The sequence below is a fragment of the Triturus cristatus genome, chromosome 2_1, assembly GCF_964204655.1.
Source record: "Triturus cristatus chromosome 2_1, aTriCri1.1, whole genome shotgun sequence".
In the NCBI taxonomy this organism is placed as follows: Eukaryota; Metazoa; Chordata; class Amphibia; order Caudata; family Salamandridae; genus Triturus; species Triturus cristatus.
In genome coordinates, this window is record NC_140581.1 from 502,709,754 (window position 1) to 502,729,097 (window position 19,344).

The 19,344-nt window shown below is 43.9% G+C and overlaps 1 protein-coding gene across 6 annotated transcripts in view; it reads left to right on the top strand.

The window, feature by feature from the left end:
- The window catches only part of LOC146865554 (baculoviral IAP repeat-containing protein 1-like), a 1,189,967-nt gene that overhangs the window by 195,180 nt on the left and 975,443 nt on the right, over nt 1-19,344 (top strand). For 4 of the 6 annotated variants that reach the window (XM_085632371.1, XM_085632374.1, XM_085632372.1 and 1 more), the window contains exon 1: nt 1,178-1,316. The exons of 1 other annotated variant lie outside the window; for it this stretch is intronic. The gene's annotated coding sequence lies outside the window, so the exon portion shown is untranslated. Of the gene's footprint in view, nt 1-1,095; nt 1,317-19,344 lie in introns of those variants that run through there. One more of the 6 variants, XM_085632370.1, reaches the window with a different exon arrangement.

Below are 19,344 nucleotides of genomic sequence, written 5' to 3' on the forward strand. Positions count from 1 at the left end.
AGTAACTTTTCTAACAGTTACTTTTCCTAATTATGTCTTAAAAATCTAATTTCACCAATGATTTGGAATATTATTAAATATGAAAAATATTCTTTGAATGAAAGTTTTGACAGTTTCCTGTCAAAAGTTACAGATGAGTAATTATAATCTATACTTTGAAATTTTCTAGGATTCAGCTATAGTCCTGCCAGTGAAAATAGCTTTTGGAGCCTACTTACTGGAGGAACATGTCAGCTTTTCACAAACGTTCCACTTTCAAATATCGGGCATCCTACCTTGTGGGTAACAAGGTGTACTTAGAAGTGACTTAAAGCAAGGTTTCCCGCCTATCAGAAAGGGTTATTTTGAAAGTGTTATTTTGACAGGCATACTGATAATCAATTTTGGTTTTTAATAAAGCTAATGATTTCTCTTTCTGGTGTTATGCTGCTTTTTACCCTCATACCTATCCTTTGTGTCCCCCTTCCCAATCCCACACATAAGCAATTAAATATATACTCCAATGTGTAGGGATACAATATTGCATGTTACTTCGGACCTCACAAAGACACTCATCTCCGCATGTTATCCTAGTTGTGGTCACGGAACTTACAAGTACAAAATACTTTGAGGTCCTTTGTCCTGTATATGATATCAACAAGAATCCACATGTAGAAAACAAGATGGGAAACAGAATCGCTACACAGAAAAACATACATAGAAACAGAACGTAATACACCCTACTGATTATCCAACTCAAACACCCAGAAATTAGACTCATGAAGACCAGGGCAGGAAGATACCTCAAACTCAGAGCTGTGAGTCCACTCTAATAATTGTACAGCCGCAGTAAGTCACAAGGCTGCCCCACTGTTAAGTGCAAGCACCCTGGTTGTTTTAATGATAACACTGGGCGTGCCCTTGTGGCACTGCCCCCTCTGAGATCGGCAGCATAACATATTGAAGAAATGCGTGTTAGCACGTCAGCCGGCCACGAACACTCCTTGCCTCCTCATTTCTCGCTGTTCATTAACAGGCGAAGCAAATTATAGCGCAATCAAACGTCATGTGATTAGAGCTGCTTTATTCACTTCCACTTAATTGCGTAATAGAGTTATTAGCCAAGCAGGGAAGGAAGCTCGAACTAGCTAAACAATTCTTCTCTGACGAGAGCCAAAAAAAAGCCGTAAACCGGGGGCGGACCAGGCGCATCTGCCAGGCGCGCGAACAAGGAGGGGCAGTTACCTGTTGATTTACTCATTAGCGAGAGACCTCGGCGCCACGAAGCTGTGTCGCAGAGAGTTGTGTCGTAGAGAACAGGTGTTAGTTACGAAGAGGTGAGTATGTCGCGCTGACAAGATGTGTCCTATGATGTCTTTTGAATTCAACTCTGCGGTCATTACTCTCTCTGTTGGGAGCTTCGATTGAAAATAGGTGATGTAGAATAGCTCTCGTTTTACCTTGAATCTTTTGTCCTACAAAAAACTGTGAATAAACTGTTTAAAGTGAGAGCAACGGTGAGAGGAAGACTGAAGGGGCTTGAGAAGTGCGCGTGAGAATTTAATTCACAACATTTAAGGGTCCATTTGCTGAGTGCGGTGAGAACACATTTCAAAACACAAGCGCACACCATTAAATGAAGGAATTTTCTAGCAGACTGGTTTTTTCACTCCTTTTTTTTAGAAGTTCGTCCATTACAGCCTGCATTTTCACATTTCACTACAGTGTTATTGGCGCAATATTCGCAATTAATAACAACATAGGCTCGTTTTTAACATAATTTCCTCACTATTTAGTACATCTTTTGGAGTTTCAGTTTTCTCCTCAGTTTGATGTAATATTCGTGTTTCCGTTAATGCAAATGTCTTTGATCATTTGCTTAGTGCTTCACTGGCTGCTTCTGTGCTGTGTGTGTGATATTTCAGCTCACTGTAGTGATGTGTGTGCAGTTTATAATTGTACGAACAATAAGAGCTAAACTTTGATCCGTGAAATCAAAGGTTGCTAGTCTGTTCGGCTTTTGTTTAGTTCGTAAATTGTGATTAGGCCTTAGGGAGTGCTGTAGGTGGTTATGTACTCAGTCTCTCGTTTCTCAGTGGGTTTTTAGGTCTCGCCTGAGACAGCGCTGTAGCGCTGCTCTCGCGAGAGCTTTTCTAAAAGGGGGATCTGGAAGTGCAAACGAGTGCTTTTCAGGCCTCCAAATACACTGCATGTGCGCCGGGCGCGCGCACCATTTGGCAGCCTGAAAAGCACTCGTTTGCTCACTTTCACGGCCGCTTTGATGTCCTCAGCGAGCCGCGCGGCAACTGAGGACATCAAAGCGGCCGCACACGTGCACACCATTTGCCACCCCCTTCCTGCTTGTTTATTATGTGCTAACTGTATAACACGGCCTCCCACTTTTGCTTCACACGTGACCAAATATGTGGTCCCATACTTATCAAATCATGTTCCGAAGGTTCGGTTACCTTTTTCTGCTACATCCAATTTAGGCTTGTAGTACAATGTCTCGTTGAATTCTTTGGGGTAGGGTGTAATCTCTGACACCCCAATCTGCATGCCGCCTTGAAAACCCTCGAGATTGTTGATGCTTTACATAAGAGTCCATTTGCACTCACTCACCCACCCCTATCCCAACACTCCCGCTGAGGGGGCTTTGTCTCCGCCATTTGCACTTACAGGGTCTTGTTTTTTTGAACTTTTGGGTGTGAGGCGCGCGCGGCCAATGCGTGTTCTAAAGTGTTAATGGTTAATTCTATTTCGATAGTGGAAATAATACCTCACCTGATATTAGACTTCGCCTACACATCTTCGGGTAATGCTGCAGCTCGTGTCTTCTTTCAATCTTCCGGCAGTTGAGAGTTTCAGTTCTCATTTGAGATTTTGCTCGACCAGATAGTTGAAGAAAACCAAAACATCGCTATCTCCAAACGCAATTTTAAAATTGTTGCTTTTAAAACATATAAAGATGTACAGCTGTTCTACACTAATTCCAGGGAGCAAAGTCTGCCCCTGAATTACCTCACTTGCCACGGAACTGTGCTTTTAAAAAATCTTTTTGGGGTATCGACTTCGCAGCTTTAATAAGACCCCACCTCTTTCTCGAATACACGTTGCCGTGGAGAAGCAAAGAAGGTTGGTGATTGGCCGCCACCTAGTGGACACAAGCGTCATTCTCCCCTTCCACCTGCAAACTTAGTTTTAGATGCAAACAGATTAATCATTTAAAGAAGAGCTTTGAAATGGTTAGTCTTAACTTTGCCACATCAACATTAAAGCCGACAAGCGCGTGTTTACCACACGGCTGCTGTTTTCTAGCCTTGCTTCTTTTATAATACCTAAAGGAAGAGCGAGTCCGCTCTTATAACGTTTGTTCCACTAGCCCTATAAACAATCCAAAATAAATATCAATTTCCCTTTGACGTAGAGTACACTTACTCACAGCAGAGAGAATAAAGGTTAGCATAGTAAGCAAGCAACGTTAAAATAGGACGGGAAAAAAACAATGTATAATTTCATAGTTTTTTTTTTTCCGTCCTATTTTAACGTTTTGAAAGTGCAACTGTTAGAGCGGGAACGGAAAGGGAACTTTAAAACAACATTCTGGTCTCAGTTTGAAACTTCCCACCTTGTTGTTTCCATCAATATGTACAAGTTGATGAAAGCCGCATATACAGCTCCTACCAGTGATAACGATCTTAACCAGGAGGCGACGTTTCTCTGTATTGTACCACTGCAGACTCCACATCAAACACATCTACAAACTATTCAAAGTTTCACACCACTCCAGACTTCTTGGCGCATCATTCGGTCTTCTTCCGAAACCAAGGTGTGAACGCTTTTCAAACACATTCAGCTGAAAGGGTGCCACGGCAACACTGATAACTATCTTAATTAGGAGGCTAACTTTCAGTTTATTGTAGGATTGCTGTTTCCTTTCACAGCAGATTCCTCAACAATTTAAAGCTGTTAGGCCACTCCAGTCTTAGTGGCACACTGTTTTTTTTTTTTTATCCTTTCTTTTTTTTCTAAAACAACGTCTAAAGTTAATTCAATGCCTTTGCTAGCTTTCGTTTTACATTTTGCTTACACAAACATTTACATGTAAAAATGCAAGTGCAGAATGCTTTACTATTTTGCTCGCATAGTAAACATGAACTCACCATAACAAGCATTTGCAATGCAATAGGTCTCGCAGTTGTTAAGAGTTTGAGCTATTGGCACTGTAAATGGCAATGCCTTTTATTTATGTGTGGGTTTTTAAAACATAAATAAAAGGCATTGTCATTTACAATGCCAATAGCTCAAACTCGTATAAATGCGAGACCTATTGCATTGCAAATGCTTGTTGACAATTGTGCTTTGGAAGGCATTTAAACGTTTCAGTTCTGTTGTTTGAATATTGCCACCTGAACGTGGCAAATACTGCTGTTTCCCCCTGTCTCTCGGTGTTCCCTTGTTTGGGCCTTCCTGCACTTAAGATCGTTTATTAGATCTGAACTTTCTGTTGTGAGAAATATTGTTTGCTTACAACCTGCACATTGCTTACCATTTTGTGGCTTTATTATTACTCTCATTTGCTTGATTCTTATTTATCAGTTCCCTTGACCTTTTCTTCCTCTTCTTGTGTTTGTCCCTCTCCTGGTGTTTGTCCCCCTCCAGGAGCATGGACATAGTTCTGGAGTCCTTCCAGTGTTACCTTTACAGGCACTGTTTTTTTGGTCGAGCGTCTGTAAACCTGTTGTAGGCAGTATACGCTGTGTAATCCCGCCTGCTGCTCCCCATAGGTTGACTCCTGCATCAGTCTTCTTTGCTGGCTCCTTATTGGTTGGTGCTCCCGATACAGCACTTCTGTTGTATCGCAAGGAGCACCGACCAACTACAGTTTTGTTACGCTATAAGTTTTCATTTGTTCTGTTTATGAACTACTTATTTTAGTTTGTATTGTGCCACCAAGGTGCCTAGCACGGCACCCTGTTTGGTGTTTTTGATTTGTTATCACCATGGTGCAGCTTCAAGGGCCGCCATGAACATAACTTAAATATGAACGGGCGTTGCACTTTATATTTTAGCACGGCACCTACTTTTTAAAATTTTTATTGCAGGCGGGAATACATATTTTTCCAAGCCAACGCCTGACATTTCTTGCTTTTGTAAAGAGTAGAATTGGGTTTTTATTTACAAATTTGTATCTCTTTGTATAAGTGTATTGTAATACGCTGACATTTTTGGTGGGGGGAAATGGGAGGGGAGCAGTCGTTAAATACCCCTGCTAGAGCTACCTTCCAGTAATGCATGTTCTCAGTGCTGGGAGCACCTCCTCATACACTCTTCCATGCCCCCACCCCCCATTGTTACCGGTCATTTGTCGGGACTTCATCTAACCGGGATAGGGGCTGACTCCTAATACGGTCCGGGGTTTCCTTTCCTCAGTGTGTATTCTCTCTTTCACACACCTCGGTCTTAGAGATTCCATGTGATAACCATTTTGTGTCCCCTTTCCTCAGTACAAGTTACCCCTTCAGACAACTCTTCACAATCAACATGTTTTTCCCGTTGTTACTAAACTTATCAGGCACATCAACTCTGCAGTTCTGTGCAGTACAAGTGTGGTGATTGGGCGCCCAGAGTAGATAATAACTCAGTGGTGAGAATGAGATGGGAGCGCAGTGTATGAGGAGAGCGAAAATGGAGGTGATTCCACTGAAGTGCCTTCTGCCTTCCATGTCCTCTTGTAGTGAGGCTAGCTCCTGGTTTGTGTTCTGCACTCTTGGGTTCAACATGTCGGCCCTTATGTACAACGCATGTATCCATAGACACAGATTTGGCAAACCTGTTCTTACATCAGGCCATTCATCACATTAGCTGTCTTTAGAGACACTCCCTTGACGTATGGCTGTGGTCTCTGGACATTGCCTGTCAGATGGACCTCATAACTGACAAATGATGCTCCTTGCTTCTGCTTGATGCCTAGCAAGCCTTTTCCAATTCACTCACATTTGTCAACCAGTGAGTTACTGGGTGTCAGAGGTAAGAGCGAGCTTTAATTCCTCCCTGAAGCCCAGAGGGCGATAGAGTTCTCAGTGACTGGAAACAGCTATCTGTCTCAAAAGTGATTCGTAGTGATTAAAGGGCGATCTGTCATTCACCTCAGAAACGGAGTGAGTGCCTGGAAGTGGTCGCAATGATTCAGGAAATCTGGAGCAGTGTAGTGCAGCGTTCTGGGCTCTGAAAAACAGATCCATGGAGAGAACAGTGGTGGCTGCCTCGAATTGGGGTGGTGAAGCGGGTGGAGGGGGGGTGGAAATTGATTTTTTTTAAAGAATAGTAAAAAACATAAACTTACCTTTTTCTTCGTCGCCGCCTCTCCTCTGTCCTCTTCAGGTCTGCTACAGCACCAGAAACACTCAGGCTTCTGGGCTCTCCCAGCCAATCACGATGCTGCAGAAGCAGCGTCCTGATTGATCTGAGCGTCCGAGGCTGGGCATGATCCCCACGGGTTGTGCAAAACAGCCCAATGGAGAACATGCCAAGTGCACATAACGGTTTGGCCGACCCCAGAGGGCTGACCAAACTCTCATGTGCCCTTAAGGGAGTGCAAACCACTCCTCAATCTACTTGGCATCACGGAGCCCAGCCCCGCCCCCACCTGGATCTGAGTGCCCCATAGAAAAATAAAATGATAATAACGTCCTGTTATTATCATTTTATGTTTATTTTGTGCACTGCTTGAATAGCAGTGGGCAATGGTCCTCCACCTTAGCGGAGGAGCCGTCACTGGAATAAAGGCACAGATTGTGGTGAATCCTTTCCGTGGATGTGCCCATCAGTGTCCAGGGGCTTGCAGATGCATAACTCTGTAGTGGGAGGCACTGTGTCTAGGTAATTTATGCTCGCTTTACAGGGAGACATGTCTCTTCGGAGACAGAGTCCCAGCATCTAGGTAATACTTTCTGTAGCATTGCAGCATAGCAACCTGCGGCTTCGAGACGCATCAATATGCAGAAAGAGAAACTGCATCCAGGGTATTACTTTCTGCGGTGCTACAACACACAGTCCGGGATACAGATCTGTGGTGCAGGTGGCACAGTATCTGGGAAACACTTCCGGTTGCATAGCACATGTTTTTTTGAGAGAGATATATCCTTGGGAAGATGGAGAGCAATGCCAGGCAGTACTTTCTGTGCTCTTGCAGCCCAGCACTCTGGAGCAGAACAATGCATTTTCATCGCACAGCATCTGTGTAGGACTTTCTCCGGCTCAATGGGCTGTGAGATACGTATCCATGGAGAGGGAGCCACCAAGTCTCATGACTGTTATCTGTGTTCTGCAGAACAGCACTCTGGTTCTGAGATATGCACATCTGTGGAGAGGGAAATATCACGTCTCATGATTGCTTTCTGTGTTCTGCAGCACAGCAGTCCGAGCAGAGGGATGTTCATGGTACAGCATCTAGGTAAAACCTTCTCTTGCTCACTAGGCTGTGAGATGCATATCTATGGAGAGGGAGCTACCAAGTCTCGTGACTGCTGTCTGTGTTCAGCAGCACAACACTCTGGAGCAGAGGGCTACATGTTCATGGTGCAGCATCCATGTAAAACGTACTCGGGCTCACTAGTTACCATAGGCTGACTCCTGTCTCAGTCTTCTTTCATGACTCCTTATTGGTTGGTGCTCCCGATACATCACTTCCATTGTATCTCAAGTAGGACCCCAACCATCTACAGTTTTGTTACGCTGTAAGTTTCCCTTTGTTCTGTTTGGGAACTACTTCTTTTATTTTATATTGTGCTTCCACGGCGCCTAGCACGGCACCCATTTTTGTGTGTTATTTTGTTGTTGTTATCACCATGGTCCCCGCTTCACACGCCGCCATGCAGATAACTTAAATATGCACAGGTGCTGCGCATTATATTATAGCACGGTGCCCGCTTTTTAAATTTGAATTGTTTCCTGCCTCGTGTTGTTTTTGTTTTGTTATCTCCATGGCAAAGGCACTGCACTTTATATTTTAGCACGGCGCCCGCTTTAATTGTTTCCTGCCTCGGCTCCAGACTTCGCATAACTTAAAGTGCAGGAACTCAGGGCTCACCAGTGCCTGCCACTCTAGTGTGTGTGGGGAGGGGATGGGTAAGGGAGGAGTGGGCTGGGAGAACCAATTGTTAAGGTCGAGCGGCAGCACGCATGCGCTGTCTGTAAGACCTGCTGTCATCGCAATACGGAGTGTAATCCCACCTGCTGCATGCAATTGGTTCACTCCTGGGCCGCTTATCTTTACTGGCTCCCTATTGGTTAGCACACCAATACATCACTTCCGGTTTTTTGTGAGGAGCACCGGCCAACTACGGATTCCTTACACTCGTAAATAGTATGTGTTCTATGGGGAGTACTTGTTTAATTTATTCTCTACTAGTGTTCCTTGCCCTGTTGATTTTTTATGTCTTCGGACTCTGTGCTTTATACTTAGCATGGCACCCGCTGTTATTTATTTATTTAGCTGTGCACATGCTTTTGCTGATGCTTTTGATGTATTTGGGTGCTGCGCTTTACATGTATCATGGCGCCCGCTATTATTTATTCATTTAGCTGCGCACATGCTTTTGATGTATATGGATGCCGTGTTTTATATATAGCACGTCGCTTGCTTTAATTTATCCGTTTAGCTACTTGCCACTGGGAAAGGCATCAGAGAAGTTGTGTTTAAATAAGGTAATCCCAAAACTGTTAGTGTCTGGTTTTATTTTGATCAAACAATATCCCAGCAGTAGCATGCGAGACCTATTGCATTGCAAATGCTTGTTTTTTATTACGATCACTTGAAGCCCACAGACTCCTGGTTAAAGCTGAAGTATTTTAGCGTGTCTCCATTACAATTCCTCCATCGTAATCCAAGCACCAGCCCCTAATGCAATCCACTTCTGAATGGAAGGCTCCGCGCGTGTCCAGACTGCACTAACTGTGCTCTGGTGCACACGTGCAGCAACGGCTCGTTTGCATCCGGTTTTCGGCTTGCAGTAGGAAGCGAAGAAAATAGTTTTTGCCCTCATGCAAATTACAAAAAAAATTTGCACCAGTACACAAATAGAGAAAAGTAACGTTGAAGGAATTGGGAAAAGAAACATGATGTTTTGCATATAATGTTTCATGAGCACAGTAACGTTTTCTTTATAGGAAGGAGCATTGATCCGTAAAAACCAAAAGAAAAACATTTGTTTTGTTAATATAATGTCACCCACTACTTTTTGCTATGTTGAAGCTGCCGTGGTCAGAAGAAACAGAGCAAAGTGATTTTACCTCAATCTCTGTTTCACTTTTATCTTTCACGTTTTAAAAGTTGCTTGTATTTGTCCCATATGTCAGTTTTCGACAGCAAAGCCTAGAGGAGCTAGTTTGTGACAGTTTCCCTGGTACAAAAATCTTTATGAATCCACAGAGCAATAAACCCTGTTTGCTCTATTCTTCACCAGGCAGCTAGTGAAAATGGTGCAAGGAAGCATGTGTTGCATTTCTGCACTAGTGTACATTTTATCATATTTGGCCCATAAGATGCTTTGCTGTGAGTCGAAAAACTCACACGCCCAATTTCACAAAGCCTTTGTGACCTCAGGCTCAACTTACATGTGCAAACTAGATACTTTATAAACCTAAAATGTCAATTGCATTAAAATAATCAGGAATGCTGAAATTTTTGGTTAATAAAGTACATTTATGAATTTTGCAACTACACCACAATTGCAATGTGCTTTTAGGTGGGTGCCCAAGTGCACCTTAAACCAGATTTGGCTTTTCAGCCAATTGCAGACTTTAATTTTTGTTTTCTACTAGTGAAACTCCTAATCTCAGCCCGCACCTTGCTTTTGAAAATCCAGAACTGGTTGAAGGTGTTGCACCTTGTAGATACCACTTGGCAGCTACACTTGTGCTTGTCAGACTTTCATACCAACACTGTCCCCACTTTTATCAAAGTCTATACCCACTGACTGCCTGAAATGCAGACAGCTTTGTAAAACCTGGTAAGTCCACCCATGTACACACGGTCTGCTAGATCAGGCAAAATCTACCGTCGCTGCCCTCGCTTCCTGCTTTAAAACTAGGGGTGGGCGGAATTTGCGAAATCCACTTTCGCAAATTATCGCGAAAATGTTAAAAATTATCGCAAACATGCGGAAATATCGCGAAGATGCAGAAGTTTTTTTCCCGCATGTTCGCGAGATTTTCTGCATGGTTGCGGCTCGCCAACTTACCCATGTGGTTGCTCGCGGGCGCGGCCATCTTGTTTTCAGTTGTCTCGCGGTGCATGATCGCGAGAAGAAAGACGTGATCGCGCGACGTCACTGCGGGCGCGAACTGTCGCGAGACAGTGCAAATGGCTAAAAACAATACAACATCTCATGGAGAACGCGACCGGATCAAGAAAACTTGTCGGCGAACGCAGGGATTCAGGTAAGGCGATCGCGCGCACGCGAGAATGTATTATTTTACAGCGCAAGCAAGAACCAAATTATCGCTAAGCTGCGGAATGCGGAAATTTTGACATTTTCGCGCTTTCCGTGGAACGCGAAAATGTCAAATTATCGCAATTTACGCGAACAGAACGAAATTTTAGCCCAGGCCTATTTAAAACGTGCACATATTTCTTGTTCGCGCTCTCCCCAGCATTTTACGCTCTGAGCTGTCTTCCTGTTATTTCTGATTCCTTGATTTTCTCCCGCTAAACGCTCTCACTAGAGGTCAGCGCTATACATATTACCTCTTATCGCTACATGCCACCTAACTGAAAACGCACTGATGCACGCCAACCCCTCTGAGGATCATGGCTGGCTTAATGTGGTGCCACCAGTGCATCCGCACCTGGCGCTCAGCTGGGGGAAAGAGGATGATGGAGTGGGCATTTTATTGAGCAATAACCTATAGGTTTAAAAGCACCTGCTGCAGAGTTCCTTCTGTGTCCAACTATCTATGGCAGTACTGAGGAAGCAGCCTTTATCGGAGGTGAAACAATGTTGTTTCTTTTTTCTGTCCCCTTATCATCCTGAAACTGGCTAAAACAGTGTTAATCCATCTGTTATGCTGTCTGGGCTGCCACAAAACCTGTTCTGTCCCGGTGTCGTCAACCCACCTCAGACAACAAGCATTCAACTCCACATACTTCAACACAGTGCCAAACAATTCAATAACACACATTTGAGCACCACACAATTCCACACCATACCACATAATTACACTCTACATAATACCACTCAACACTACAGGTTAGACCTGCCACCATTGCCGTGGGTCTCCCTTCCATTTTTAGGTCAGGCCTAGCGTTGCAGCGCATGCGCTGCTCGCTTTGCGAGGCATGCAGTATTCAGTATAGCATGGAAGCTTTGTGGAAGCTCCGCCCATCTTTTTCATTGGCTTAGGTCCTAAATGCTGCCTTCCAATTGATTTTAGGCTTGTTAGTCCCTCCCCATGATGGCCATGTCGTTATTTGTATCCTTCCATGGCTACTGGCTCCTTAACTCCGAACTCTATTTTCTTCCTGTTCCCCCCTCCTGCAGTCTGTGACTTCTTGGGGCCCCCAGCCCCACTCCCGCACACTCCTGTTTGTGCCTTCTGGTGCCCGCCCGCACTCCCTATTCCAATGCAATAGGTCTCGCGTAAATTTGAGTCTATTGCATTGCATTGCAAATGCTTGTTTAGGACTTGTGCCCTGTATACGAGTGTGTGCTTGTGTAAGAATGTGCACGTGCTCCTCCTGACAGTGCTGTTACTGCTTGCCCTGGCGGCCAGGTAGGAAGTCCCCAGTGCAGTCGGGCAGGACCAGGCCTGCCTTCCTCGAGGAAGACCCAGAACGAGGTGGTGGTGGGCAGGGCACCACCTGCCTCTCATGAACCTGTAGCTTCTGAGGAAGGCATGGAGGGAAAGAGGGAGGGGAGCGGCTTGAAAGCCAGCCAGCCATGAGCTGTCACTTCTCGGACGAAAATACAAAACAAAGGGCTTCCAAGTGAAAAGCGTAAAGCAGGCTGCGGCTGAGGCGCTCTGGAGGTAGGTGATGACAGCACCCTGCTCTCCCTCCTGGGACCAGGTTTCCTTCTCTGTGGGGCTGCACTCGCCCACTGCACCCCTTTCTGCCCGGGGAAGGCTTATTTTGGTATAGGTAGAACGTCCGCGCCTGAAGCCCACCCCCTTTCTCATGCCCCCCTTGTGTTTTTCTTGTGACCTCCTAATCTGCCCACACTGCCATTGATTGGCTGGATGCCTCACGTCTGCTCTGCCTGAGTATACCCTCAGACATGCTGTGTTCAGTGCCACCTTTGGTGTGTGCTTTGGTGATCAATACCGTACCGTCCTAGTGTTTTGTGCGGTGTATATAGACAGCATCTTATTGCTGATGTTTGAATAGGTTTCGCTCAGATCGTCAGGTGATGTTTGATGAAAACAGAGGCAGGCTGCGCTCTTCATCATGCTTGCTTGTTCTTTCATAGGTTTGCTTGTTTTCTATTTCTGCCATCATATATATTCAACGCCTCATTAGGGGGAGTAGGCGCTATATAAATACAATTACAATATATAATAGTTGCTCTCAGTCCGTCCCAAATGTTTGCTCGCTCCCACCCTGTCATATGTAATGTTTGCATGCTCTGTCGTCATAAATAATGTTTACTTACACTCTGTCACATGTTTGCTTGTGCCATATCATATTTATTTTTTCTAGTTTTTTTGTCACTTGAGCTCTGTTAAATGTAATGTATGCCATGTTTTCTCTCTCTCTATTGTTACATGTAACTCGTGCTGTGTTTTAATCTATGTTTGCTCACGCTCTATCATATGTAATTTTTGCGCATGCTCTGTCTTCATTTGTTTGCTCATGCTCTGTTGTCATGTTTGCTTACAGTGTTGTCTATGTATGCTCGCACAGCTTTGTCATATGTAATAATTGCTTACGGTCTGTCGTCTTTTGTATGGTTAACTCGTGTTATGTTTTCATATAGAAGGTTAGCTGGCACTCTCTCGTCATATGTAATTTTTGATTGTGCTCTGTCATTATAAGTAATGTTTGCTTGCACTCTGTCATATGTTTGTTGGTGCCATACATATAATGTTTATTTTTTTGCTAGTTTTTTGTCACTTGTGCGCTGTCATGTTTTTTCTCTCTATTGTCACAGGTAATGTTTACTCGTGCTGTGTTTTCATCTATAATCTTTGCTCGCGCTGTATCACATGTCATTTTTGCGCATGTTCTGTCATTTTCAGCTTACAGTGTTGACAAAGTATGCTCGCACAGTGTCGTCATATGTGATAATTGCTTACGTCCTCTCTCATTTGGAATGTTAACTCGTGTTGTGTTTTCATATAGAAAGTTTGCTGGCGCTCTCACATCCTATGTAATTTTTGGTTGTGCTCTGTCATCAGATGTAATGTTTGCTTTCCCTTAATCATGTTTTCTCACTCTCATTTGTCTAATGTAATATTTTCTTGCACTCTGTCTTGTTTGATCTGTGTCGTCATATGTAATGTTTACTCATGTAGTGTTTTCATATATAATGTTTGCTCGTGCTGTGTCATATGTAGTCTCGCTCACGCTCTGTTGTGATATGTTTACTTATGGTGTTGTCATGTGTGTCTTCACCCTGTTGTGAGATGTTTGATTGCACTCTGTCAATCGTTACCATATCTAAGTTGTCAGCTCACATATTAATCACACTCCTAAATTGGTAACATTTTGAATCAGGCCTTCTCTGAAACCTTTAACTCTTACAACCAGGTGTTAGCATTAAATCCTAGCCTTTCTTACCCAAGTCCCGACTACCTAGGCCCAGTCCCAGATCACCCCACGCATGTGCAGGGTAGGGATCCACCTTTGTACACCAATACATGGTTTAGAACCGGAAATTGCTCCTCGCTCCTATCACAGTGGTGCATTTGTTTAAATTCAGTTGATCCCTGGCAATCAGAGTCGAGTTCATCCATTTAGAACTTTTAGGGCAGGCAAACCTGGTTGCCTTAAATGGTAAAGGGGCCATCCGGTTAATGTCAAACTAGGTCTGACTGAAACCCAAGTAGACATCTCCAAACCAACAAACTTTATGGATTACGAGTTGTTAGTGATTGCTAGGGATGAAGGACTGGATAAAGAGAAGTTTAATTTTCTGTTCGGATTTATATTTTAAATAGGCATTGTCATTCACAATGCCAATAGCTTAAACTTGCGTAAATGTGAGATCTATTGCATTGCAAATGCTTGTTGTCTTTGCCTCCTGTGTTTTTGCTGCATGTTGGACTCCATTTTTGCTGGTCTAGATGCCTTGGGCACTTTGCCACTGCTGTCCAGTGCCAAAGTGCAAGTGCTCCCTGTAAATTGTAGTTATGGATTGGTGTTTCCATGATTGGCTATTTGATTTACTAGTCAGACCCTATTACATTGCACTACGTGTGCCCAGGTCCTGTTAATCAAATGCTGCTGGTGGGCTTGCAGCACTGATTGTGCCACCCACAGAAGCAGCTTGTAAAATGTGACTCAGGCCTGCCATTGCAGAGCTTGTGTGCAGTCTGGGTCTGCCATATCGACTTGGCAAGTACACACACTTGCCAGTCCCTAAACCTTCCCTTTTCTACATATCAGTCACCTCTAAGGTAGGCCCAAGGTACCCTGTGGGCAGGGTGCAGTGTATGGGAAAGGTAGGGCATGCCCCGATGTGTGTGACATGTCCTGATAGTGAAATGCTGCCAATTTCGTTTTTCACTATTGCAAGGCTATCTGTTCCCATAGGGAATGGGGAGTTTGTTTATAACATTTTCTAAACATAACTGACCCTGGGAACAAGATAGAAAAAAAAGTTTAGTATGCCTGAACTCAGAATGGTAAAGTGCATCTTTTAGTGAGGGTGATTTTTGCATACTGTGTTTAAAAATACCACTTTTAGAAAGTAGGTCTTTTCTTGCCTAACCATCCAGTGTGCCTCTGCTAGGTTTGTGTATTGCATGTCTGGCTTTTGGATGACAGGGGCTGGAGAGGGGCAGTGGCTCCAGAAGTCTGATGAGTCAGGGCTGGGCTGCATAGACCTGGGCTGCATTTAGAGTAGGTGGAGTAGATTTTCTTTCACCTGCATGGGCCTGGTCTTCCTTCAACAATACTGCCTCCACCTCCTGCCAGGAAGCTGTACCAGTGAAGCCAGAACTGGTTTTGGCTGGGTACAGACACTCCCTGTCTCAGAGAACAAAGGATTTTGTGGTATAAATATTGGGGCCCAGACCCAGAACTTTAGATCACTTTTTGGAAATCAAGAGTAACCTTTGCCAAGGAGAAGAGCCAGGAGGAATACTGCCACTGTGATGTTTGCTGTCTGGGGTTGGCCTGCAGTGGCTGCTTTCTGCCAAGGAAAGGAGAAAAAGGACTTTGCTGTTTGTTTTGTCACCTGTGAGAGAGGGTCAATTTTATATCAAAAGGTACCCCAGGCCCGTTCTGTCCACACCTGAGGTATGAGACCCTTGTCCTTGCCCTGCCAGCCTAATTTGTAGGCCGTGTTAAATTGGCCAGAGGGTCCTTTGTTACTATATAACAAATGCCCGGGGACATCCTTACCACTCAGCCATAAAACTCCTGTGTAGACCCTTCTGTTCAATATGTAGGCCTCTTTGTTAAATTGACCATAGTTCTGCTATTTTCCTGTATAACATGCTGAATGCAGGTCTGATCCAAATCATATCCAGCTCCTCTTTCTGTGCGGCCTCCTGCTCCAAAGAGCCCCCACCCTACTCGTGTGCGAAGTTCACTGTCTCAAGGTTCAACATCCCCCTATTCTTTCGACATACAGCAGACTGCATCCTTGGCTGGTACATACTTTTAGGGAAGTTGCCACCGCAGATGTGTCAAGCTAAGGAACACAGGACGTGGAGATTTATATATGTATATACAGAATCCCTTTACAATACACATTTTTCTGCTTGCCCATCCAATTTATGGCAAGCGCCTTGCCTGAGATATGACCTTTCACCTAGCTCACGTACCACAGTTACTGGAAAGTGCGTCACCATGTATGGTAAAACATTAGAACCATACCGTAAGTCACGAGACGGGGCATGAGATGACGATACCGTAGGCACTTCTGACTGCCTTAAAGAGTATAAGAAGGGAGACCACAGAGACATCTTTGGACTACCCCACCCGTCTGTTAGTAGATGGCAGGCGGGTGTGGGTACTTCCCAAGAGCTCTTGTTTTTTGTTTTTAAGATACAATTTAACTTGCCAATATATTTGCTGTATATGCTATGTATGCTATTTTGCTATGCTATTTTGTTCCTAAATTGGTGTTTTCTTATTGAGCATTTCATACTTATATCACATTTGCAAAGTTGCTTTCTTTTAGGTATGTACGTGAGTATTCTCAGTATTTTGGATCAAGTGTGTTTTGCATTCTGAGAACGTTTTCCTTGATTTAACTTATGTTTTCATAATGCATTTATAAATGCGTCTTTGAGGTTCAGTCTCTCTCTCTCAGACAGTACAATAGTTTTAATACAGAAATGCCATCTTATCCATGTGACTATCTGGATTCTGTATTTTGTATTTTTATGCCTTTGTCTTGCAGTTTTTGAAGTTTCACCTTCTTAATAAATCTTTCAGCCTCAGTTTTCATGGCTCACATATCTGTTTCCTTCATTTTTAGAGCGAGCGTTCCCAGACACCCCGGCTCAAATTAAGGTGCCCCTTTTGTCCCTAGCTCACTCCCTTGCTCACACGTGAAGGCTCCAAGAGCTCTGTGCTCAGCCCCCTGCCCTCTTGACCCTTAAATAAAGCTCCCTGCAACACCTGCTTGAAGAAAAGATCTCCAAGGGCTTGAAACTGAGCTTGCCTCCTGTTCTGAAGTCTCAGGGACACAAAGATGTCATCCCTTCTGCCTCTCAGCATCTGGCACTGCTGTTTCAGCTGCCACGGAAGGAAATTGCAACACTGATGCCGGCAAGTGATGCTGTAACCTGCACCGAAGCTGTGAGCACCGCTCGTAAAGAGCACAATGCACCGTCCTGACTTGCAACGTAGGCCCGAAGCCTGCCGACGCCGTGCCGCATCGACTCTGAATTCGTCAACCAGGCCGCTTCCTGCACCGGAGCCGAGGTCACCGCTCATGATGTCCACGACGCAACGTCCCAACTCGCACCGCAGCCCCGACTTCACAGACACCGGTGCTTCATCAACGCAGAGCCGATCCTCGACGTGGGTGACTTCCGAATCCATCGACATCGCACCGTCGTAAGGAACTGACGCCTTGCCGCCATCCGTGATGTCATCTTCCCGACACAGTAAGGAACTGACATCTTGCCACTCCTGCGCTGCTGTAAGGAACAGAGGCATCACCTCCCCTGGGGTCGTAAGGAACCGACGCCGCTCGGCACCAACAAAGCATCACCTCCCCGATGCCATGCACCGTCTTTGCTTTCATCGTTCCAAGGTACTGTTCTAAGTGGGGCCGACACCGCGCATCTCGCGGTCGGAGCCGTACTTCGAGATTTTCACCTGTCACGACGTTGTTGTAACTCCAGGTGGAGTTATTTGCTGATATACAAGCTTGATTTAAGTGAATAAACTATTTTTAAGGACATTTTAAGTACTGTATTGTGTTTTTTGGGTTGGATAAAGATTACTTATTTTTCTAAACAGGCGTGGTGTCCATTTGTAGTGTTTTCACTGTATTACTGTATGTGTTCACAAATGCTTTACACACTGCATCTGAGATACGCCTGCCTGCCCATGGCAAGCTACCAAGGGGGTGAGCAGGGGTTATTTTAGGAGTGTATCCCCCTTACCCTGACTAGAAGCAAGGGTCCCTATTTGGACAAAGGTACCTACCTCTGCCAACTAGAGACCCCCATTTCTAACACTACATAATTCAACTCCACCTAATTACACACTACTCAGTACCACATAAATACACCCCACATAAATCCACTCTATACCACATAACAACAATCGACATAAATACACTTCACACTATGCCACATAATTCCAGTCATGCTAGAGGACAAATTAGAACAGCATGCACAATAGTTGCAAAAAGGAGGAGACAGGGAGGCAATAATGGTTGTTGCAATAAATGCACAGAGCAGTCTATATTACAAAGAAAGGTGAAAGAAATCAATGATAGCACTATATAACAATAGTTGTACATCTGCGCTCTGCACAATTTTCCTCGGCGCAACCTTTGTAGTTTAGCAAATTATTTGTTACCTAAAAAATTCCTGTAAATGAATTTTAACCACCAAAGAAGAAAAGATGTTGTATATGTCATTTATTTGTGTTCCTTTTGCACCATTTTCTCACTGTTTCACTTGTCACTATTGTTATATAGTGCTATCATTGATTTCTTGAACCTTTCTTTGTAATGTAGACTGCTCTGTGCATTTATTACAACAACCATTATTGCATCCTGGTCTCCTCCTTTTTGCAACTATTGTGCATGCTCTCTGAATTTGTCCTTTATCATTACCTGTTGAGACATTGTCATATGATATACATTTATTACCCAGGTCTCAACTGGGTCTATGGGTATACTCCTGTGGTTTGTGTACAACACATAATTCAACTCAAAATAGTGTCACTCAACACCACACTGTTCATTGCCGCATTATTCCACTCCACACAAATCCATTCCACACCCATAATTCCACACCAAACCCCATAATTCCACCACACAATTACACTACACACCACATATATCCAATTCACTACACATAATTCAACATCATACCACAAAGTTCCACATAATTACACTCTGTGACACATACTCCCACTCCACATAATTCCAATACACTCAAAAAACATACTTACTATCCACAAAATACTACTGCACACCATGCCACACAATTCGACTACACAAATCCACTCCACACCACACAATAATGTGCTACACAATGCCTTAAATAACAAATCCAATCCAAACCACATAATTCTAATACACACCACATACATCCACTCCACTATATAACACATAAATAAGAAACATTTACATTTACAACGCTAATAGCTCTAACTCTCTTTTTTTAACACCCAAACACACAGATCTGGAGCTTAATTCCCACCTCTTTGTTTTTTTCATCACCTAAAAGGCAAAGCTATTCACACAGTTCCACACCACACAGTTCAACTCCACACATCAATCCACACCACAAAATTGGACACCAACCCACATAACACAACTCAACAACACAATTATACACCACACCAAAAACATGCAATCCACACCACACACTTCCACATTATGCTGCATAATTCAACAGCACACCTCATAATTAAACTCCACTACATAGCACTCCACAACGCAAAATACCATTCCACAAAATTACACACCATAACACACAATCCACTTCACATAATACCAATAC